Source organism: Hipposideros armiger, unplaced genomic scaffold (genome assembly GCF_001890085.2).
Source record: "Hipposideros armiger isolate ML-2016 unplaced genomic scaffold, ASM189008v1 scaffold_888, whole genome shotgun sequence".
Taxonomy (NCBI): Eukaryota; Metazoa; Chordata; class Mammalia; order Chiroptera; family Hipposideridae; genus Hipposideros; species Hipposideros armiger.
This window is the reverse complement of record NW_017732238.1, coordinates 374850-392431: the sequence shown is the minus strand read 5'-3', so window position 1 is coordinate 392431 and position 17582 is coordinate 374850. Positions and strand designations below refer to the sequence as shown.

At 54.7% G+C, this 17582-nt stretch overlaps 1 protein-coding gene across 2 annotated transcripts in view; it reads left to right on the top strand.

Annotated features, from left to right (window-relative positions):
- The first annotated feature begins 3737 nt into the window (after window positions 1-3737).
- PDGFRB (platelet derived growth factor receptor beta) overlaps window positions 3738-17582 on the top strand; it is a 36925-nt gene continuing 23080 nt past the window's right edge. Inside the window, exon 1 of one of the 2 annotated variants that reach the window (XM_019630078.1) lies at window positions 3738-4202. The gene's annotated coding sequence lies outside the window, so the exon portion shown is untranslated. The remainder of the gene's footprint in view (window positions 4203-17582) is intronic. The other variant, XM_019630077.1, reaches the window with a different exon arrangement.

Below are 17582 nucleotides of genomic sequence, written 5' to 3'. Positions count from 1 at the left end.
CAAGGACCTACCTGCGGAGTCCTGCCTTCCAGGCCTTTTCTCTCTCTGCTAACCTTGGGCAAGTCCACTCTGTTCTCTAGGCCTCAGTTTCCATGCCTGTACAATGGACTCGCTCTTAGGACTCTTTGGACCCTGACATCCAAGATGACTGTGCTGATGCCTGGGACATGTGTGCTGCTTCCTCGGCCCGAGCCTGGGGAGCCTGGGAGGGGGGGCAATGCTAGGAGCGTGGGAGAGCCAGATGTGGTGGCCGCTGGCCCTGACTGAGTGAGAACTGAGCCGACCTACTGGGAATTCTCCCACTCAGGCGCCCTTTCTGGACCCCTTCTCCCCCTACACCCGCCCCACTGAGAACTGTGGCTTCCGGCTCTGTCAGGCGTGGGTGGGGGTGTAGCGGGTGGTTTAGTTCAGCCTGGTTCCCTCTTTCAGGAAAAGCATGGGCCTGAGAGTCTGGACAAAAACCTCAGTTCCAAGTGTCTTGCACAGTCAGCATCCATCACTGGACCTCAGTCATCCTGGCTGTAAAACAAGGGGTAGGCGGAGCTTTTCTCCTGTCCTGATGGAGCACTTCCATGACAGCAGTCCCCAGAGACACCTGAGAACCTGTCACCTTTTGTGGATTCTTCACTCTGCTGTATTCCTTGTAGAAAATGCTTCCTGGGCATCACTTATTCAGGCTTCTCAACAACTCTGTGAAGTAGGCACATGTAGCCCCATTTTACAGCTGAAAACACTGAGTCAGAGAGAGCTCAGGTCATGTGATTTGTCCAGAGAGTCCCACAGCTAGGAAGAGGCAGAGCTGGGTTGGAACTACCGACATGAGAGCTCACCTTGAACGTGCCACCATACAGTGGGGAGGAAGTGCTGAACCCCAAGGCGCAGAGCTCCCCTCTCCCTCTGCGCCATATCCCACTCCACCTCAGGCAGGACTCCCACATCCACGCTCTGCCCACCTACTCTCAGCCCAGCCTCCTCCAAGACAGGATTGTTTGAGGCTGGACTGGGCTCCCAGCATCTGGGCAGGTGGGAGACTGCTCATAGCTCCTCCTGTCCACAGTGGGGCTGGGCTGGGCCATGCTGACCATGCCAGAATAATGGTGCTGCTCTGCCCACTGCCCACCCCTTCAAAGTGCACTGGGGAAACTGAGGTCCAGAGGAGAGCTCAGCCCAGGGGCACACAGTGATGGGATGCAGCTGGAATGAGGGAAACCCACTATTTCAATCGTAGCACTTCCAGACACTGTACTGAGTAAGCCCTTAAGTGCATTCATCACATAGCGCAACAGCCTTACGAATCATTCCCCAAATGATCATTTTTCCAGAGGAGGAAACTGAGGCTCAGGAGTTTAAATAACTTGCCCAAGATGATGTAGCTTGGAACTACAGAAGCTGGGATTTGAACCCAGCTCTGTCTGTGGTTCTAGAACCTGCCCTGTCGATCATGACCCTTCTGCCTCACCTGCCCAGCCCTCGGAGAGTGCCCTGTCGTGTTCTGTGTAGCTCTGCATCCCCCAGCCCCATCTCAGCTGAAAGGAGGCGTAACAGCACTGGTGCTTGCCAAGGGTTAATGGTAGTAGGGGCTAAGTGATTCCAGATGGGCCAGCCGGAAGGCTGGGCTGGCCGGAAACTGGCGGCCGCCAGCTTCCCGGGGGAGCCACCACCAGCCGCCCCCTCCCCTCTGTGCTGCATCTCTGGCCCCCAGCTGTCCCCTTGCCCTGGGGCCCACCAGCCTCCTCTTCCTAGCCAGAGTCCAACTGTAAGGAACTTGCAGACAGAGCATCCCAAGGGCCTTCCAGCATCGTGAATCCTCCCGAATGTACAGATGGGGAAACTGAGGCTCAGGGAGGACAAATACCTATCCAAGGCCACACAACAAGTCCACAGCGGGGTCTCCTGACTCCCAGACTAGCTTTTGGAAGGGCTAGGGATTGAAATACCTCCTTGCTGCCACTGAGCTATCTTAGTCCCAGCAATTGGGCCAAGACTTGGGAGGTGAATGACCAAAGCAAATGCTAGGAAGGGACTTGTAAAGACCGATGGAGTTTTGGGCACGAGAAATCCCTGTATGGCCTGACCCTCTGGGTTTGAAGTCCTTGGCATTCCCCTTTAAGCTTGCTGCCACCAGGCTGGGCCAGCCCCTCTTTTGGGAGACTCTCAGGGCCCCCACCCCTTGCCCTGGGGCCAGTCTGAGAACCCTTCCCCTTCTGTGTGGCCCAGCCCAGATGCTTTGCTGTGCAGTCCCCACCAGGACAAGACCAATAAATGACTGCCAGGAGAGGTTACCGTGGTTGGCATGAAATGCCAGCTGAACAAGGCCCGGGGGAGACCCAGGAGAAGAAGGGCATAGACAGAGGAGCAGGGGGCAGGATGGAAAGAGCTCTGAGAAGAGTCAGGCTCTGTCCGAGTGACCTGGGACTCCTCTCTTCCCCTCTCTGGGACTCAGTTTCCCACGTGTACAGTAGTGGAAGCAGGGGGTAACTCAACACTCTTAAGTCCTTTTAAAATGATGCCGCTTGGCATCTAAAGGCCAGGAGTTTGTCGCTAGAGACATCTTCTGATCTGAGAAAAGGAGGATGGGAGGCGTTGAGGGGATGAGGGCCCAGCCAGGGTCCTGGAGGAGATCCTGGTGGGAACGGAGGGCAGGAGGATGGACATGGAATACAACAGGTACTCAGAAATACCTGTCGAGTGACTGAATGAGAGACAGGGAAAGGGGTAACCTAGGAAGAAGGCAGGATAGCAGGGCCAGTCTACACTGTGATGTGGTTCTTCTGCTGTGGTCGGATCACCTGTGTCTATTCCATCGTGCTATACGCGAGACCTGATTCCATTCCAGTTCTGCCATCGCTGTGTGAGCTTGGGAAACTCATTTCACTCCTCTGGGCTTCAATTTCCTCATCTATAAAGTGGGGAAATACCCTTTCCTGGGATGCCAGGGGCTTTGAGATGATAGCAAGGAATATGTCTGGAAATCTGAAGTGACCTTGGGCAAGTCTCTTTCCCTCTCTGCACCAGTTCACTCCTGGGCCTTGCTTTCTTCTGTGAAGTGACTGATAATCTCGGAAGGTCTTTCCATCTCTTCTAAGTCACCTCTTCTCAGACGTCCTCTCTGATTCCCTCCAAACCTCAGTTCGGTGACCCTCTAACTCTACTCTCAGATGCCTGCCCTCCCTTGAAGTGCCAGCCTATGCATTGTCTGTTTCTGCCCCCAGCCTGGGCACGCGTGAGGTCAGGGACTGTATCCTACTCACTCTGCATCCCCGACACCCAGCGCAGTGTCTGGCACATAGTAGGTGCTCAACATGCTGTTCAACGAATGAATGTTGAACGAATCAACCGTATAGGTGATCAGCTCTCCCTTTACAGATGGAGAAACCGAGGCACGGAGAAGGGACCTGCTCCCAGGTACCACGGTAAGCGGAGGCTGCTACCTGAGATGGCGTCAGGAGAGTGGGGTTGGGGCACTCTTTAATAAAAGTGACTCAGCGTCTGGCGTGGGCTGTGGAATTTCTAAACATCCCCTCACATCCTGAGAGAGCAGGCGACGGGAGGGAGCAAGCAGAGGGAAAAAAAGGAAGAAAAACAAGAAACTTGGGGGGAAAGTAAGAGAGGGGGAAAAAAACTGAAATTGAAAACAGACGCACGCGTCCACCCTCCCCGCCCCACCGCCCCCCTTCTCTCAGCTGGGCCAATCAGAGGCTGCCCTGCAGCCTTTCCCCCAAAGTAGGGGGGGTGGGCAGGGAAGCCCGCAGTGGTGTGAGCGCTGGGGGCTGCCAGCAGCCCGCAGTCCCTGCCCGCCCCGTCTGGGACCCAAGATTGCTCCGTGAGCAACTTGGAGCGGGAGAGGAGGACGAGGAGGAGAGAGCCGGGGCCCCTCTGACCAGCGCCGCAGGGCAGCAGCCTGTGCGGAGCGACACAGACAGCCAGACCCAGGGCGGCCCCTCCTGGCAACCCTGCTCCTTCCGAAGGATGCCTTGGGCGTGAGGCCTCTCCTCACCCCTGCAGCCCCCGACTCCCTCCCTTCTCCCGAGGCTCCAGGAGCCTACCACGGTCCTTTCTGCTCTCCTACTCAGCTGTTGCCCACTCATTTCGGGCCAGCAAAGACTTGCTGATAACAGGAGGGGCAGTGAGGAGGACTTCCTGGAGGGGGTGACAGCCCACAGCCCTGGACCTTGTGCACATCAAAAGATATCAGCAGCAAGGTAAGTGCTTGTAGAGTGGGGAACCCCAACTCCTTGTCCTGTCCCCTTGTCCCAGCCTGTGACTTCTCCGGTAGGTCAAAAATGGAAAATATTTTTAACAAAACCAGATGGGTGGAGGCTGGAGGCTACGGGCGGGCGACATCAGGGCTGGAGGGACTACTTTTCTCCTCTCTTCTGCTCAGGCTGCTTCTGGGGAGGGTGGCCCCAGCCTCCTCAGCCCTGCTGCCCCCTGCCCTCGTCAAACAAACTCCAGAGGTTTCTGGGTGCCGAGTGGGGGCCTCCAAAGTACAGCAGTGCCTGTGGGGGATGGGGGAGAGTAGGGAGGGGCATGAGAAGGAAATTGGGAGATGGCAAGCAGGGCACACCGAAAGGGGACCTAGCAGGGGACAGGGAACCTCCGAGCCACACCTCCTGTCCCTAGACCTAAGGCTTATGTCCCTCAGAATCTGTCTGGCCTTAGGCCAGTCGGCCGCCAGGCAACCTCTGGGGATTTAAATGGATTTGCAAATTTTCCAGATTCCTAAGATGTCCTTCCAAACCCCCAGCGGCTGGGAAAGTGCAAAGGCGAGGGGGCTGGCACTTGGCAGGCCACGTTCTTGCCACTGGGGCTGGGGGCCTGGGACCCGGCCGGCCATCAGATCTGGGGGCCCCTCTGTGAAGAAAGGGGGTCGGCTGCTGGGCCCTTTCTTTTGGTCCCAGGCCTCCTGGCTGTCTCCCTTCTTCCGGACGCTGCCCCTTCTCCACTCTATCCTAAAACATGAATTGGAACACGATTCTTTCTGTGACTCTCCCATGTAGAAAGAGCCTGTAGAAAGCCCAAACTCCTAACCGCGCTGCCACTGATTGACACTTACTGCATGCCAGGACTGTGCGGAGAGTTTTGTAAGTGTGATTTCACAGAACGCTCACCAGCAACTCCAGAGGCAGGAACTGAATTTATGCCTGCCTTATGTGTGGGGAAACTGAGGTTCCCAGCAGCCACAAAACTGTACCACACAGGAAGTAAGTGGCAGAGTCTGGCGAGGTAGTATGCTCCTTGCCCCATCACTCCGCATTGCTCCCTGTGTTCCTGTTCCTTCCAGTCAGATCTCAGGATTCCCAGAAGAAATTTGCACAATCTTGTCTGTGGATGTGCCCTTCCCCATCGCTTCCACTTTCCCTTCAAGGCTCCTTCCTACTTCCCTCCTCCAGGCAGCCTTCCCAGGTTCTCCCAGTCTTCCAAGTGCTCGCCATGCCCTTCATGCCGGAGCCTTGTTGCTTGGCCTTTTCTTCCTATTTGTGTTCTGTTTGCACACCAGAGGTTGATCAGGTCCTCAGCTTCCCCATCTTGTGTTTTGTCCCCAATTTCCCCAGGTGGGCAAAGGGGCTGAGGAAAGGTGCTGGTGAAAGGGAACAGGGACTGATTCACTGAAGACCTTCTGTTCCCAAGTGTGAGACTAGAACCCAGGCCTTCTGTCTTCTCTCAGAGGCCCTTCCAGAACATCATGTGGTTTCCTCCAGACTGCATGTTTTTATGTCAAACAGGGAAGAGTGTCCCTGCCTGCCTCTGTGATCCCAAAGTGCACAGAGGCCTCTAGCGAGATCTGAAGTTAAGAGTCTTCCCCTGCCTCCAATCTGGAGGTCCCTGAGTCCACCACACTCAAGGACAGGCGGACCATGTTGGTCATCGTCACTGAGTGCTGACCCCATGCCAGGTACAGAGCCTGGGAACTCACATGCCCTGTAATCCCCACAACAGGTCTTTGGAATCAGCATTATTCCTCCTGCTTTGTAGACAAAAGAACAGAGGCTCAGAGAAGCTAAGTGACTTTCTCAGGGTCCCACAATTAGTAGAGGTCTGCCTGGTCTGCCTTGGTCCTAGGGGAGAGCGCCTCCATCCTCCCACATCCTCCTGCCTCCAGCATCATCCGAAGCAGCACGTTCAGCAGCAGGCCTGACCTGCTCCCAGGTCTACCTGTCCCTGGCTCTGTCCTGAGTGAAGAAAAAGGCCATCTGGTCAGCACCCTCCCTTCACCCATGCTCAGGCAGCCCTCCCTCCTCTGTGGGAAGAAGAGTTGAGACTTGTAATTGCCCACAGATGTGGGGCAGCGGAAAGCACCGTGGATTCAGAGTCAGGAGACCTGGCGCTTGCCCCGGCTCAACTCAAATCCACTGTGTCGCCAACTTCAGGCCCCTGCTTGCTCTTTCTGGGCTGCCTCCGCATCTGGAAGGCAGTGGGCACCGTGGGTAAACACCACCAGGCCTGAGTGTCAGTTGGCTGACTATGTGACCCTGGGCCAGTGCTCTGCTTCTCTGGGCCTCAGTCCCCAACTCTGTGAGCAGCAAGGCGGTATGTGGGCTCCATGAGGTAACAGTGTAGGTAAGATGCTTAGCACGGTCCCTGCATTTCACAGTCAGGACCTAACGCCATTGGGTAAGAGAGAGTCCTTGCTTTCCCGCCTCCTGCACAGGACAACTTGGCTGTGAAATTGGTCTGCAACCCATGAAGGACTATATGCCCATGGAAGAGACCTGGCCAAATGGGTATTCTAAAGGCCCACTTCCATCCTCCAGGTACAGTCTGGCTCTGAGACCAGCTGCCTTTGACCTGAAGGAGGGGATTCTGGGCATTGAGTGTGGTGAGGAGGGAGGGAGGAATGAGAGAGTCCCCAGACATCGCTGAAATGCACCCCCTGCCTACCCCATTTTTTACACATGGTTCAGAACCCTGTGGGCAGTGGACACTTGGAATGGAGAAAGATCTTCCTCCACTGTTTTCCACAGCACACACCTCCCCGCTCTCCCGTCCCCCGTGCCTCCCCAGGGTCAGAGCTGGTAGCGCCTCAGCTGGAGAACAATGTGTGCAGGATGATATAACAGGGACCAGCCCTTTCTGAACACTTCCATTGTGCTTTACATCCATTACTGCAACGTTCACTGCTGCATTCCTGTATTCCTCAGTGCTTAGAACAGGCCTGGCACTCAGTAAGTGCTTAAGTACTTGCTGAACTAATTTAATCATCGCAATAACTTCCAGCATTAGATATAAACTCTGTTTTAAAGATGAGGACATGCCCAGAGAGGTTAAGTCAGTTGCCCAAAGTCCCACAGCTAGAAAGTGGTGGAGCCGGGACTAGCTCCTGGGTGTTCCTGACTCCAGCGCCCTGATGAGAGGCTGGGTGGGGACTGCGCCACCCCTGGGGAGCCAGCATCAGCTCTGAGAATGTGCCTCAGCGATGGGGTCCCCTCAGAGTTCCAGAGTGGTCATCAGACCCTGGAACCTGTCCTGTGTGCCTGTGGGTGAGTCAGTCCCTTTCTGGGCCTCAGTTTTCCCAGCAGTAAAACTAGGAGGTTGAACGAAATGATCTCTGAGCTCCTTCTAGCCCTAAAACAATTCCAGGATTCCAGGCCACACCAGCCCCGATTGGCAGCCGCACAAGCCCTTTTGTGTACTCAGATATCATGCATATTTAACTTCACAGTGAAAGGGGTTTTTTTCCTTACGCTTTTCCTACACACTACAGAAAGCAGTCAGGATCGATGACCGCTAATGGAACACTGTTACCTGCCATCATGAGGAGGAACTCGCTGACAATTAGAGAGGCCTGTTAATAATGCACCCAGTTTCTCTGGGAGCACCCAGGGCGTGTTTCCAGAGCCCCATGTGCCCATTGTCCTGTGATACTGAGGAAGAAGGGCTGGGAGGTATGCTGTTAGGGGCTGTGTGTATGGATGCTGTGACCCTTTAGGTCCCTTTCAATGCTGATATTTCGAACCTCATATGCTCTTACTTCAAGAGGAAGCGAGGCTTTGGCCCATGGTAGATGGATGAAAGATGGGGTCCAGAGGCGAGGGAATGGATGGATGCAGAGACCCACCTCTGGGGAGAGGATATGGAACTCACACACTTGTTGCTGCCAGTATTGAAGCCTACCTCAAACCCCTCCTAAGATTATAGACCCAGAGCCCTCAGGCAAAAGGCCCTTGCCCCAGGACACCCCCTTTCCCAGATGCTTTCCGGGCACTCCACCCCCCGACTAGTGCAGGAGATTGAAAATCAAAGTGTATTGCTTTAGCTGCATTAATACCCCGTCTCCTCCTTGCTTCAGACCAGGGCTATTTGATGTCTCAGGTGCCTGAAACCTTTCATCTGCCAGAGGTGCCAGCTTCTCCGCCCTGTGATGGAAAGCCTTGTCCCTTGGGAGGTGGGGGCAGCAGGGCCAGGGGGTCAGACAGCTCCTGAAAGTCAGAGATGAAAGGACTTTTGGGGCCACCCAGTTCAACGTCCTTACTGTATAGATGGGAAACCGAGGCCCAGAGGAGGAGAGGCTGTACCTCAGGTTGTACAGATCGCTGGCGATAGCACTGAGCCCAGGACCCCGCCTGTAGGCCTGGCCTTTCCTCTGTGCCACTGCGGGTGCTGTGTCTTCACCACTTACCTTTGTTTTCCAGGGCTCAGCTTCAGCTGTCCCTGAGGTGAGGCCACAGGGCAGAGTTTGGGCCGAAAAGGAAAGACGCCATCCCGACGAAGAGTGGGAACCCTCCTGGCTAGTTTTGTGGGCCGTGGAGCCAATGGTCACCTTGCTTCTCCATTCCGGCCATAATTTCTTTTTATGTAAAGTGAAGGTGGGGCGTGGGAACAGCTCAGTGACCCCAGAGGTTCCATCCAGCTTTGCCATTAGCCCCTGAGAGCCCCTGCCAGGCACAGAGAGATGGATAAACAGATGGTGGATGGATGGATGGATGGATGGATGGATGGATGGATGGATGGATGAATTGGTGGATGGATGGATGGTCTCCCCTTTAGTCCAGGGAGCAGGGGTGACTTCATGAGCATACAACCTGTGCAGTCACAGAGGCCCCTATGCTCAGAAGGGCCCTGCACTTGAAATCCTTAATGATTTTTTGAATAAGTGGCCCTGCATTTTCATTTCACACTTGGCCCCACAAATTATATAGCTGGCCCTACCCAGAAGTTCGGGCTGGGCTTGAGATCACTTTATCCCTGAAACTGGCTTTGCTGCCTCCACTGTCCTCATTCTAATCCACAGCCTCCCACACAAGGCCAATCTGTTCCTCTTACTCTTCTTAGTGGAGGCCCCCCCATCCCCCGCCCATAGTGCTGTTCAGCCGGCAGCTAGCCCCAACCCTATCAAATCTCCAAAAATTGGCTTCGTGGTGCCTCCCAGACAAACCCAATCCTTATTCAGCACCCCCAATCTTTCCCAAAATGACCTTTGCCCCCCTTCTCTGCCCACCACCTACCTCTTTGCTGAAGAGTCCCAATTTCTAGCCTAACGGCTCTCTCTCTGCCCTTTCTGTCAGATGCTTTGATATCTCCCACTTCCCTAACTGCTCCCACAGAGCCCTTGAGGAATACCTTTCCTTGGCATCATCTGCCAAAGAAGCCAGCTAAACCTGAAGGCCTCGCTCAAGGTCACCCCCCTCCCCACTGGAATAATCACATAATCATAATAGTTCCTATTTGCTGAGCACCTATTATGTGTCAGGTGCATTTTATCAACATCTCTAACCCTCACAGCAATGGAAAAGGGGACCTCTCATGCCATTTTCCAGGAAATTGCGACTCAGGGAGGTTAAACTCAGAAGTTTCAGTTATGAGGGCGTAGGGCTGGCAGTTGGACCTGGGTTAAGTGGCTTCAAGCTGCCCCTGACCTGGCTGGGATCCCGTGCACTTTCAGTGAGGCCAGCGCAGCTCTCCTCAGGTGGAACTTGCCATCATCAGGAAACATTAGGAAAGGAGGGTATCCATGCTGCAGCCACACACAAGTTGGCAGCTCTGAAAAGGAGAGCTTGGGAGAAGAAGAATTACTACCGACAGCCCAGAGTTTTTTCCAAACATGCTTTTAATTGATGAGCCCATTATATCCTTTTAGTGTGCCTGATGCCAGCAGGGCTCCATTTATCTGTTCTGCCCCCGTTACCAGCCTGTTCCATAACCTCCCTGGAAGGGAAGGGTCACCATCACCTACCCATCCCAGCTCCCCAGCCTAGTGAGTTCTGAGTTATTAGGGGGCAGCGCAGGCCCCAAGCCTGAGGACCAGGAGAGCTGACCCTACACAGCCATTTGATCTCTCATGCTGTGTAAGCATCTATTGAGCATCTACTCGAAGCCTAATCCCTTATCAGGAACTTGGAGACATCCCAAAAAATTGTTAGGTATGTTTCCTCATTTGTGGGAAATCAAATTAAGGGACTAAGACAAAGGTAGAGACAGTGGACTGGGGTCATAAGACTTGGTTTCTGGTCCTGGGTGGGCCTCCAAATCCCTGAATATGCTAGGACACCCTGCCCCCACCCCAGCTGAGCCTGCAAATAACACCAATCACAAAAGCCCCTCTGGAGAGGGGCTTTCCTGCCATTTCATTTATCACATGCGTCCCTTTGCTGACAAGCCCAGCCTAGCAGGGTCTCGCCTGTACATTCAAGGCCAAGTGAGTAAGTGAGTGAATGAGTTACTCTCCCGTGAGTGAATGAAAAATAATAACGTGACCACTGACTTCGCAGAGGGCTGTGTGCCAGGCCCTACTCTAAGCATTTTACTTGCATTAACTCAGGCCATGATGAGCCCTGACTTACAGAAGGGAAAACTAAGGCCCAGAGAGTCTGAGTAACAGTAAATGGGAGAATTGGGGGTGAATGCCTGAAGAACTGGATGATGCTGAGAAAGCGAGAGGGAAATGAAACGTGGGAGCTTTCTCTCCTCCGGCTCTGCTGCCCAGAAGGGCTCTGAGGGGAATCTCAATGCTCCGTAATTGGCACCAATTAATAGCTACTTACCCCGGCCCGGTTTGCAGGCTCTGGGCTGGTGGGGGAAGGCCGTGTGCTGGTGGGTCGGTACCAACGGCCTGAGGCCTGCCTGCCCCTGTCCACTTGGCTCTGAGAATCCATTCTATCTGCAGCCCCCACCCCGGCCCAGGGCTGATCTGGGGCTGGCAGCAGCCCGGGGAACAGAAGGTTTGCTTGTCTGCGCCTGCTGCACCCCCCCTCCCCAGCCTCAGCCTGGGACCCCTCTCTGGGGCTCCTTTGGCTGCCAGGGCCTGGCGCTCTCCGTTGCCATGGCACCGCCGGAGATGAGGCTCTGGGGGGTGGGGTGCGAGGCAGGGGCAGTAGAGGGATGATGGAGGCCTGGAACTCTGTAGCTGCAGAGGCCTGGGCCCTCTGTGAACAGTGGAAGGGGGTGCTGGGGCCCCGGCGGGGGCAGGCCTGGACCCTGAGCACAGCAGGCCTGTGGCAGAGCTGGCCACACACCTCGCCCGACTGGCTGGCTACTCCATCTCAGAGGCCCTTGGGATAGGCCTTTCTGCTTGGGCACTGCCGCTGTCAGACTCAGGCTGTCCTCAGCAAGGACTACTCTCCTCAACCTATGTGCTACTCCTCAGGCTCTGCAGCGAAGTTACAGAAAGGTTCTGAGTTCGATCCCTAGCTTGATTTTCAAATTCCTGGGTGGCCTGGGTCAGGCCGCTTGGTCAGCTTGCACCACAGTGAGGAGAGGGAGAAGGCTCTGACCTCTGAGGACCCTTCCATCCCTGAGAGCCTGGATTCTGTATGGACCCTAATAGGGTGAACCTACATGGGAGTATTTATCTGTGAACAGACCTGCTTCTGGACAGGAGACAAGCAGTCTAGCATGGCGGTTGAGAATAGAGGTTTGGAGTGAGACAGGCCAGTGTTTGCATTCCAGCTCCATTGCTTATTGGCTGTGTGACTTTGGGCAAGTTACCAAACCTCTCTGAGACTCAGTTTCTTCCTCTGTGAAATGGGAATAATGATTGTACCTACCTCACAGGACTGTGGTGAAAATAAAACAAAACTCCCAGGTCATCTCGTTTAGCAGAGTACCGAGTTCCAAATTAGTAGGGGCTTTTATTTGTTTTCAGATTGTGGGACATCAGAACATCGAATGAGAAGAAAGATGTCCTGGGTTGGTGGTGGGGGGGGGGTTGGTAGAAAAAAGCAGGACCACTGAGTAGAGAATACAATGAAACAGATTACGTTCAATGTAATAAAACTTTTCAAATAGCCTGCCCTCTAAGGATCCTGAGCTGGCCAAGAATGGAATGGGGCTGCAGGCGATGTAGTGAAATCTCTGTTAAGGGAGGTGTGCAGCCGTAGGCTGGACAACCACTTTGTTTGCAGAGAGGGTGAGGGAGATGTGAATAGGGAGTAGCCCCCTAAGACTGCATGCAGGACTCTATGAAAGATGGTGTGACTGTCTCCCTCCTTGTTCTGACAGCTTCAGGTTCACCCAACTAAAAGGAGAGCAGGGACTGAAAGGAGAGGTCAGGAAACAGAGGGTGAAAGAACACAGCTGGTGACTAGTGTATTGAGATTGTAATGTGTGCCAAGCACTGGCTTGTCACCTTTACCTCCTGCCTGACAGAGGCTGTCACCTGGGCGATGGGTCTGTGCGCTCTGGGGTCAGTCTGCCCAGGATTGAGCACTGGCTGTATCACTGGGAAGCTCTGTGACCTTGGGCAAACGATGTAACTTCTCTGTGCCCCGCTTTCCTCATCTATAAAATGGAGAAGCAACGCTAACTGCACGGATTACTCTGAGATCATTCACATAAAGGGCTTAGCCCAGGCTGTGCCTGATGTGAACTAAATCACAGGCAGCTATTATTATTCGTGTGGCTATTTTTAAGGCCTTCTAAGTCCTCGTTCTTTTTTGAAAGGGCTGTGGAGGGCCCAGATGGGATCCAGAGGACTCTGGTCCAGGGATCCACTGGGCCTGGGCAAAGCCAGGCCATATGGCCTGCAGGGTGACTGTGGGGATGAGCAGGGAGGCCAGCAAGGCGCCTGAGGAGGCAGGAAGTGCTTGCTCGGCAGGCGGATGGACAGGGGCATGCAGCTGGCTTCCCTCCCTCACTGACCTCCTTCTCAAGCTGGTTCCCAGCCTGTGTGGGGACCCAGGCCCCCTCCTCTGGGCCCCCAGCGTCCATGAGGCACACACTGTGTGCTTTCCCACGAACTGTTCCAAGTAGCTGGGCCTGCAAGTCTCCCCTACCCTGCAGCGTTCACACTCTGGCGGGTGAGGGGGTGTGCTGCAGGAGGGGGGCTCAGGCTGGGGGGAATCAGTCCGTTCTTTATCAACCTGGCTCCAATCCAGACAGATGTTTCATTTTATTTTGAACTTCCAGTAAATAGGTCATTTCTTTCCATTGTGTCTCTGGGGAGGCCTCCTGGGGCGAGGAGCACAGAGTGAGTGACTGAGTGTAGGGGCCTCACATGGGCCCTGGGGAACTGGGAGGACAGCAACCTTCCTCCTCGGTCATGATGAGCTGTCTGCAGGGCCAGAGCATGAAGGTTCGTGAAGGCCAGGCTAAGAGGCCGGCCTCTACAGTAGTCCCCCCATTATCTGAGGGGGATGAGTTCCAAGCCTTCAAGGGGCTGCCTGAAACTGCGGAGAGTACTGAACCCTATACATACTGTCTCTTTCTACACATACATACCTATGATAAAGTTTAATTTATAAATTAGGCACAGTAAGAGATTAACAACAGTAAGTAAAAATAAAATAGAATAATTATAACCATATACTGTAATAAAAGTTATGTGACTGGGGTCTCTCTCTCTCTCGCTCTCTCTCTCTCTCTGATAACCCATCTGATAACTGAGACATGTAATGAGTGACTAACGGACAGGTAGCACACACGGCATGGGTACGCTGGACAAAGGGATGATTTACGTCCTGGGTGGGATGGAGGGGGATTGTGCAGAATTGCATCACGCTACTCAGAAAGGCACATAAGTTAAAACTTAGGAATTGTTTATTTCTGGAATTTTCCATGTAATATTTTCAGACTGTGGGTAACAACCCGTGGAAAGCCCGACTGTGAATAGGGGGGACTACTGTACCTAGGAGTGACAGAGAGCCATGGAGGTGTCAGGGAACGACATGGCAAGATCGGTATTTCAGAAAGGTTGGGGTGTGAGAGCAGGTGGGAGAGGACAGACTAGAGGTGAGGCGACAGGAGGCGGGGGTTCAGTGGGGCAGCCAGAGGGACTCAAGCTTGTGCTGGAGGGGCAGGGGTAGGGGGGTTAGAATGATGGTCCATGGAACTAGCACTGTTCTTCTACCCACTTGGATTTCCAGAACAGCTAGAGCCCGTGCCAGGCCCCAACATAGTCAACCTCTGCTCCTCTGTTTGGGGGACCTTGCAGATACCTGGAAAACATGAAGATCCTCTGAGACTAGCAGCAGCATGGCGGAAAGTCAGGCCCGGGTGGTCAAGCTGCATCGCTGTGATTTGGGCCAAGTTGCTCTCCCTCTCTGGCCTCAGTGTGATCCTGAGACTTGTGGAGAGATTCACGGTGTAGGGGTGGAAGGCTAAGCCTTCCCCAACAGACAGACGTGGGGCCTAGGACTGAGGGGGGCAGGTGGGAGCCTCACATCCTCAGCCTCTTCTCAGGTTTCTACTTCCCACCTGTAACAGTCCCCTGCTCCATGGAGCCTGCTCTCCTACCTGGCTCCCATGCTGCAGGATCATATCTACATTTCAGCTCACTTGGGGTCAGGCCAGAGAGGCCACACTCCCTGCAACGTCCAGCCTGTGCCACCATCACTCGTGTGCTCTCCCAGCTGCTGGCAGGAGGACTCAGTCTGGCCCCAGATGCCTCTTGCCCCCACACACTCCCAGGCCTGGAGCTGGCCGCCTTCTCCGAGCTGAGTCATGACATCCTGGCTGGGGCCCCTCCCCAGCACCTCACCCCCACTCCAGCCTTCCAGCTCAACACAACTGCCTTCCAGAACGGGGTCCTGAGGGCCACCGCATGTCAGCCCTGGGTCAGCCCTGGAAGTGGTCCCAGGATAGCTCTGTCTACCCTATGTACAGATGGGGAAACTGAGGCTCAGAGAGGCGCAGGACTGCGCTATAGGTGGGCGACAGAGCAGGGACTAGAAGCCATGTCCCCTTACTCCCAGCCAGTCTCTTGAAGTTTGTCCCAGGGTCTGTGACGTGCCCTTAGTGTGGAGGGGACAAGACTGGGTGGCCGGTCAGGAGACCTGAGTCTGTCCCATTTCTGCCAGCAAATTAACAAGTCACTCCTCTGAGACTCAGTCTCCCAATCCTGCCTGGCTGGGACAGTGCAGCGGAAGGCACTTTGATATAAAGGCCTATGTACAGCAGGGCAGGGGGTGGGGTGCCCGGTGGGGAAGGAGGAGGCAGCAGCTGTCGTCTGAACCCTGGGGCCTGGAGCCACCAGATCCCATCTGAGGCAGGGCTGGCGGCGAGGGCTGCCCAGTCAGGTGAGCTTCAGCTACCCACTGGCCACCCGTGCCCAGCTTGCCTGAGCCAAAATACCGGGTCCTGTCCCTGTCCTCCGAGGCTCAGTTTCCTCATCTGTACAATGGGGCAGAGGAAGGGGGTTGGATCAGGCAGCTGAGGGCCATGGACCTCAGACATTCCAAGACTAACCCCAAGACCCTATGGCCAGGCCTCCTTCTCCCTCTGGCATCTTGTTTATTCAGAGCATCCCTGGCTCGAGACCAAGACCGAGCTCGCCTGGCCCAGCGCCCCGCTCCTTTTGCAGTAGGGCTTCCTCCCATCCCCATCTCGCTGCTATTTCTCCCCAGCCTGTTCCCTGCCTCCAGACCGAGTGTCCCTCTGTCCCCTCAGGTGCCCACAGCGCCTCCACATCCTAAACCAGCTCGGTTGGCAGCTCTTAATCCTGCTCTCCCACCTCATTTTCATCTCAGACCAAGCCAGAAACAGGGGTGTGGCATACACACACCAAGCCAGAAACAGGGGTGGGGCTCGTTCAGGATACTTCTCTCTTCAGCCTCCCAGCACCTGATCTCTAGGACCTGTCGTTCTCAGCTAGATAAACCTCAAACCCATCTGTTTCTACCACTCTCCACGGCCCTCTCCCCAGCTCAAACCAAGCAAACAGAGAAGCGGCGGCGTAGCACTCCCCCTCGGCTCCATTTCTGCTCTCTGTTCCTGGGCAAGTTCCTTAAGCGTTTCCTGCCTCAGGTTCCCCGTCTAAAATGGGAATGATTGTATCTATCTACTTCGTAGAATTGGCTGACGAGCAAGTGAGTCCATTCATGTCAAGTACTTAGAGCAGCACCTGTTGTAGCAAACGCACATGGCGCGTTGGCTTGGTGGCCTGTCTGTGCACGCATATGGATGTATGTTCAGGGGACTTTGGGGTCCTGTGTGCACACGCTCTGTGTGTGTGTGTTGTATGTGTACAGCTTTGTCCTGGGTACACATGTGGTTTGCCATACACATGTACACCTCATATGGGCACGTGGAGAGCTCACAGGCGGCAGCAGTCTGTGCTGTGTGTACATGTGCTGGGCACAGTGGGAGCTGCGTCCATGTGTGTTTTATGTGGGTGTGCACATGTTGAGTGTCTGCATGAGGGCCGGGCACACATATGGCCTGCTGCACATGGATGTGTTTCAGGGGAGTGACTGAGCACGTAGGCAGGAGTCTGTGCTGTATGTGCACGTGCTCACCGTGTGCAGGCCCCCCCTCCCTGGCCTGCCTGTGTCGTGGGAGCCTCAGGACCCCAAGGGAGGGAAGCTGCTGCCGGCGGATGTGGCCAAGATGGACTGGATTTATTTAGATTAAGGCGGTGGGAAAGGAGTGGAGGCTTGTATATACTGGAAGGAGGGAAGGCAGGGCTCTGAGAAAGGCTCCCCAAGCACACTTGCACCCCTGGACTTGGGGTCCTCCGTCTGCTCTCCCAAAGGGGTACCTCTGATTCACTGTGATGAACTGAGCAATCACCCCATCTTTGAACCTCTGTTTCTCCAATCTGGCCAAAATAGGAGGAATCACGAGGGCTTCCTGGCACACGGCACTCTTTTCATGGGCAAAGGGGAGGAAATCCCTGAGGGTCCCCCTCCTCTCTGTTTCAGGGGCCTCCCTGAGTAGAAGAGTATGGCAGGTAGGGGCGGGTGCCTGTTCCCTGACTGTGACACTCACCTTGTCCCAGGTGGCTCTTTCTTGGAGTACAGCCCTACCCTTAAACAAGGGAAGTTGTCACGGGCAAGCCCACCCCCCCCCAAAATCAGCTGCCTGGGCCCCATGGCAGCCTCTGGCGAGCCTAAAGAGGTTCACAGGGCATTGAGTAGATGGCTGGGGGTGTCAGGGACTCATCCCAGATGGCCCAGGAGATCATGCCTGGGTGCCCAAAGCTGCACTCTGGTCCTTCCCAGTCCTGTGGCCAGTTGTCCATGGCTCCCTTCCCCTGCTACCTCCTGGATTTCCGTATCACTCCTTTATTTGTCTGAAAGTCACCTGAAAAACCAAGGAAAACAACTCATCAAACGCTACACAGCAAGTCTGTGATGGAATGGTTGGGGAAATTCAAGCCATGTAATGAGATAGCTTATGGGTTCTCCCGAAATGCTGCCCCCTCCTTC